This window comes from Capra hircus, chromosome 6 (assembly GCF_001704415.2).
Source record: "Capra hircus breed San Clemente chromosome 6, ASM170441v1, whole genome shotgun sequence".
Taxonomy (NCBI): Eukaryota; Metazoa; Chordata; class Mammalia; order Artiodactyla; family Bovidae; genus Capra; species Capra hircus.
The window spans coordinates 58,617,472-58,623,432 of record NC_030813.1 but is presented as its reverse complement, the minus strand read 5'-3'; positions in this window follow the sequence as shown (position 1 = coordinate 58,623,432).

Sequence of the window (5,961 nt, the reverse complement as noted above, 5' to 3'; positions counted from 1 at the left end):
CTGGTTCCTCTGCCTTTTCTAAAACCAGCTTGAACATCAGGGAATTACAGTTCATGTATTGCTGAAGCCTGGCTTGGAGAATTTTGAGCAGTACTTTACTAGCATGTGAGATGAGTGCAGCTGTGTGGTAGTGTGAGCATTCTTTGCCATTGCCTTTCTTTGGGATTGTAATGAAAACTGACCTTTTCCAGTCCTGTGGCCACTGCTGAGTTTTCCAAATTTGCTGCCATATTGAGTGCAACACTTTCACAGCATCATCTTTCAGGATTTGAAATAGCTCAACTGGAATTTATCACCTCCACTAGCTTTGTTCGTAGTGATGCTTTCTAAGGCCCACTTGACTTCACATTCCAAGATGTCTGGCTCTAGATTAGTGATCAATCATCATGATTATCTGGGGCGTGAAGATCTTTTTTTGTACACTTCTTCCGTGTATTCTTGCCACCTCTTGTTAATATCTTCTGCTTCTCTTAGGTCCAGACCATTTCTGTCCTTTATTGAGCCCATCTTTGCATGAAATGTTCCCTTGGTATCTCTAATTTTCTTGAAGAGATCTCTAGTTTTTCCCATTCTGTTGTTTTCCTCTATTTCTTTGCATTGATCGCTGAAGAAGGCTTTCTTATCTCTTCTTGCTATTAGGCCTCCCCACACAGCCATTTTGCTTTTTTGCATTTCTTTTCCATGGGGATGGTCTTGATCCCTGTCTCCTGTACAATGTCACGAACCTCATTCCATAGTTCAACAGGCACTCTATCTATCAGATCTAGGCCCTGAAATCTATTTCTCACTTCCACTGTATAATAATAAGGGATTTGATTTAGGTCCTACCTGAATGGTCTAGCAGTTTTCCCTACTTTCTTCAATTTAAGTCTGAAATTGGCAATAAGGAGTTCATGATCTGAGCCACAGTCAGCTCCCGGTCTTGTTTTTGTTGACTGTATAGAGCTTCTCCATCTTTGGCTGCAAAGCATATAATCTTTTATAAAGAGATTGTTAGCTAGCCTATTTTCTGCATAGAGATTTTAAAAATCAATTTTTGAAGAAAGCTTGAAAAATTTGAGCACCAGATTTTCTCTGCAACCCAATTTGTCAGAAAAGACATAATTAGCATCCATTCTGTAAAAGCCCATGAGAGGTTTTTTTTCCCCTTATGAATTTTAACAAAGCTTTGACCTTGACTGCTGCTTCTTTCCACCTTCGGTCACTTTTAATAGTGGCCTGATTGAAGAGTTAGAAGTAAAACACCTGAAACACCTGTACCCCCATGTCCATCAGCATGGTGATGATAAGCATTTTGAATTCAGCAAATAAGGCATCACTGACTAAATGGACGTGAGTTTGAGTAAACTCCGGGAGTTGGTGATGAACAGGGAGGTCCGGCGTGCTGCAGTCGGTGGGGTCGCAAAGAGTCGGACATGACTGAGTGACTGAATTGAACTGAATTAATCATCGGTGGATTATTAATACCGCCTCCTTCACTTTGCTAGTGTAGATACTAGTGAACTGATTGTAGGGAAGGGGGGCCGCAGAGAGGTGATTCTATCTTATTGCTGGTCTGTGGATTCACAGACCATTTCTACACATGAATAGGAGAAAATAGGTTTACACTGACTGTGTCATGTAATTTCAGCGGGATTCAGTAGGTGGCGTAGAAGAGCTTCCCCAGTCCACCCAGAAACCCTAAACCAGCGAAACAAAATGTTTGAGGAAGTATCTGATTTTTCTACAGACTGCCAACAGGACAGAGGAACAGGCCAACTTGGTAAGCAACATCTTTTTAAATTCTGTAAAATAAAATAAATGGTATAACTAGTTATTAGACCCCAAAATCTCAGACATCTCTATGATTAAGTCCTGGGTGTTTTTCTAAGTGCGTTATTTCTGGTATGTAGTTACTGTGATTTGAGCTAGCATTTATTTATCAGTTGCTTGTTCTGAGTCAGAGAAAGGGTTTTTGTGTTTGTGTGGATTTTTTTTAAAATGAACCTCATCTCAGGCACAATTTGCTTTCAAGAGATTTGAAGTGGTAGATGAATATTTGGGTCATAAACATCTCACGGGTTTCTGATAGAGCTGCTAGCAGTTGATTCAGATGGGACTGCTCTTTTTATCCTGTTCCCTCCATTTATCTCTTTGTAATGAAAATGCTGAGGACAGTGAGCTGTAGGTAAACCACTCCTGGAGGCAGGGCTGCCCAGTGACTCCTGTTTTTATGGGCAGGTGCATTTGAGTTTTTCCTCTGGGCAATTCCCACAATTTGTATTTTTTTTCCTGTTTTCTCAGACTACAGAAACTGTCCTAGGGTGCAGCTATTGAGGTGGAATTGCAGGTTTTGAAAATGTTTCCCAGGCTACACCCAGCTGGATCCAAAGAGTTGTGAGTTTTTCTTTACAACAGAAAGCAAAAGTTCACAAAACCGCATAGAAAACAAAGCAGAAAAGCTCTTGAACTGGTTTTGATCCTTTCAGCCTGAGGTTAACATATATAGCTAGTTGCCCTCATGCAAAGAAAACTCTTAATAAATATTTGTGGAACTGAACTCAATGGGCCAGATTGATTGTATGAGTATTAGCTAGCTATTAAGACAAGTCAAAGTCTCAACTCCATGCCTCCAAAATCTTTAGGCAAAGGCAATTCACATTTATTGATACACTGAATCATAAAAGGTGAGGCTAAACCTATCATAATCATAAAAATAGACATAAACACATCTGGAGATATTTTTATACTATCAAATCACTGCAATCTATTACTAGTTAACTTTGCAAATAATAATTTTGTCTGGCAGTAAAGTAATTTTGAGCTGCTACTATAGATGAGATTCTGTGCTGTTCATTAGGACCTTGACAAAAGTATTGATTTTCACTGATATAGCAAGTTTGGTATATACAATTTATATCTCCTTTAAGTGCCTAAACCTGGTGTCTCGGTGATAAAGAATCCGTCTGCAACGGAGGAGACCTGGGTTTGATCCCAGGGTTGGGAAGATCCCCTGGAGAAGGGCATGGCAACCCACTCCAGTATTCTTGCCTGGAGAATTTCCATGGACAGAGGAAACTGGTGGGCTACAGTCCATGGGATCGCAAGGAGTCAGACATGACTGAGGTGACTAAATACATGTATGTAACACTTTGACTTCTTAATGATAGAAATATAAATGATTTAATAAACTGAGTGCTTCAAATAGTGACTGCAAGTGAAAGGGCAAAATGGAAGTTGAGCAAATAGAAGATATTTGAGTCAACCAATTCAGCTAGGCAGAAAACTGAAGCCATGCTTTCCTTCAATGCTTGAAGACAGGGAGTTTGATACTGACCAGGGTTCTCAGCCTTCCCCAGTCATTGGAAACTGACTAGAGGCTAGACAAGAAATTCAGGCAAGGCTTCACTGGGGCCCGTGCTGCAGCAGATGGAGTGAGAACAAGTAACAGGTTCCTTTGTCCACTGGCCTGGGGAAGAGGTGAGCTGGTTCCTTCTATGGGGGTGAGGTTAGAGGGATGTCCAGGGGTGGGGCTGGAGGGGTGGCTTAGGTGGTTTGCCGACCCCTTCGGTGTTGTGTACAAGGGCACACACAGTCTGCTTTTGCTCCAGACCCCCGTCTTTGGAGGTAGCAGATGGGCTTTTTTGGTCTTTTAGTGTCTTTCGTCCAGAATTTGTCTCAACTGTACATGCATGCAGTTATTTTCAGTCCCTTGTACTTTCTTTGTTTTTTGGAGATGTTTGCTGAGATGCGAGCACTATAGCACTGCAGCCAAAGGTCCCTGGCCCCAGCCTATCTCAGTTTTATAATGCAGTTTTTTTGTGGTTGTTGCTGTTTAGGAAACAAGCTGTCCTTACCACTTTCCTCTTGCTTGTGGTGGGTTCGCTGTGTGCTAAGCGCTCCTGTCTGTGCATGGAGTCCCATCTCTGCCGCTTGTCTCTCTGGCCACTCTGTGCACACACCCGAGGGTGCTGACCACTGCTTCCTTGAACTCTGGTGTTTGGCTGGATGGTTAAAAGATCCCTAGATTTGGATTCAGGTTTAGGAATAAGTAAAGAATCTCATTTGAGCCTTAAGCCCAAGCTGCTCTTGCTTCAACTTAACTTACACAGGATAGTTCTGTTTTGAGATATTAGGCACTGGCCCAGGCAGTAATTGAGTATTATTTTTATTCTCATTGAAAAATGTCTCCTGTGTGGGTAGCTCTTTCAGGGAGCTGAAGAGAGAGACTTGGGACATTTCTGGGTCTTTCAGCCAAATACAATCAATGACATAGAAATACCATCTGTACTTTTCACATACATTATAATGTCTCTGTCCCCTCCCCTCTGCAGGGTCTTCACGAGCAGTGGTGAAGGGGGCATACATGGCCCTCTTTGATGTTTGAAGAGGTCAGGATCGCCAAGGCATCATTGGGCATCTCTGTGAAAGGGTAAGTCCAAGAAATTCCCCCAACTAGATAAATTTGCATGTCTCATTTGGGGAACTTTTACAACCCACGATTGTTTCTGGGACATGAATTATTTGGGTCCCTCAACTCTCCTTGAGAGATCTGAGGGGACATGTGAAGAGGAACTTAACTCTTTGCTAATACTAATGGCCTGCTTATATAATGTGGTTCTAGGAGGTTTTGAATAAGTTCCTTAAAATATCTGCATAGCCATGTAGCCCCCCCACTCAGGGGGTCTCTGGTGGTGAGAGGGTTCACTGTCTAGGGTTCATACCAACATGACCCACTGGTCTCATATTCTATGGGAATGCTGATAACAAAATAGTGTCTGAATAATGGTGGGCCGGTGTAATGACATAACCCAGGACAATACCTACTATACCGTAGGGAATACATACGTATTTGATGAATGAATGTGTTGCAGAAAGGAGGACCCCTGTCTAGGGCACAAGAGTGGGCTCTTGTCTAACACTCGGGAATGAATTGTCCAACGAGACACCTGCGCTGACAAAGCAAGAGACTTTATTGGGAAGGGGCACCTGGGTGGAGAGCATCAAGGTAAAGGAACCCAAGAGGACTGCTCTGCCACATGACTCAAAGTCTCAGGTTTCATGGGATTAGGTTTACGGGATTAGTGATGGAATTAGTTTCCGGGTTGTCTCTGGGCAATCATTCTGACTTAGGGTCCTTCCTGGTGGTGTGGGCATCCCTTGGCCAACATGGATTCCAGTGAGAAGGATTCTGGGAGGTTAGTAGGACGCATGGATGGTGTCTTCTCTCTCCTTTTGACCTTCCCTGAAATCTTCCGGTTGGTGGTAGCTTGTTAGCTCTGCATTCCTTACCAAGGACTTCCTGTTTAAGATAACTCCTGTAGGTGGTTACTATGGTGCCTGGCTAAGGCAAGTGGTTTCAGTAAGTGTTTCCCCTAACAAATGAATGAAGAAAAGTTTTCTGAATAAGAGAGAGAAGGAAACTGCTCCCATCTAAAACCTTTCAGTGGTCACTGACCCCCTCATCACTCAGGATAGAATCCCAACTCCTTACAATGATCTGCCCCCTGTGTTCTTGGCCTGAACTCCCCTCACCCACCTCACTCCATGCTAACACTGGCCTCTTTATTGTGCCTCAGACAAGCCAACCTCAATCCTACCTCAGGACCTTTGCACTTGCCTTTTCCTTTGCCAGAAGGAAATGCTTCCCCCCCAGATCTTCCCATAGATGATTAATTCACTTCATTCTGATTTCTACTCCAATATCATATTCTCAGAAAGGCCTTCTCTGACTAATCAATCTGAAAAAGCCACCACCAACCACTGTTATATACCTACCACTGTTCTTGATTCATTTATCCTGCTTTATTTTTCTGTATAGTGGGTATCACTACATGAAATTATTATGTTTATGTTCTGTCTTTCCTCTAGATAATAAGCTCTTGAAAATTAGAACCTTATCTTGATCATTGCTTTATCTCTAATTCCTAAAACATGGCCAGAAGGTTATCCATAAATACTGATTGAATAAATGAATGAGTG